General features: G+C 31.2%; 1 protein-coding gene across 1 annotated transcript in view; it reads left to right on the top strand.

The window, feature by feature from the left end:
• The window catches only part of LOC119585965 (adipocyte enhancer-binding protein 1-like), an 11,178-nt gene that overhangs the window by 10,127 nt on the left and 686 nt on the right, over positions 1–365 (top strand). The gene's annotated exons all lie outside the window — the stretch shown is intronic.

Here is a 365-nt window from a genome sequence, read left to right as displayed (position 1 = left end):
CCAGTAGTGAAGTTTATCTTTTGTTATGATAAATTTAATCGCCGCATTACCTTGAAATTTCTTTATGGAAACGGCAGCAGGAATGATTTTTCATAGTTTCAACATTCTTTTTTCTTTGCACTCCATCAGCAGTTCTTACTACGACGGAGTCGATTCATAACTTGCTTAAATATAGCATTAAATTATTAACTGTTTTGGAATACCAATAAATATCTAACTAGCAACAGTCTGATACAATTCTTGATTGAATATTGTTTCTGCTGGTATGAATTATAAAGGAATTTCAACATCAGCAAATAATGGAGGAATACCAAATGCTGAAAGATATAAACAAGTATGTAATTTCAGATACTCCAGAAGAAAAG

The sequence above is a fragment of the Penaeus monodon genome, chromosome 20, assembly GCF_015228065.2.
Source record: "Penaeus monodon isolate SGIC_2016 chromosome 20, NSTDA_Pmon_1, whole genome shotgun sequence".
Classification (NCBI taxonomy): domain Eukaryota; kingdom Metazoa; phylum Arthropoda; class Malacostraca; order Decapoda; family Penaeidae; genus Penaeus; species Penaeus monodon.
The sequence above is the reverse complement of the archived record's forward strand: the minus strand, read 5'-3'. Positions and strand labels throughout refer to the sequence as shown.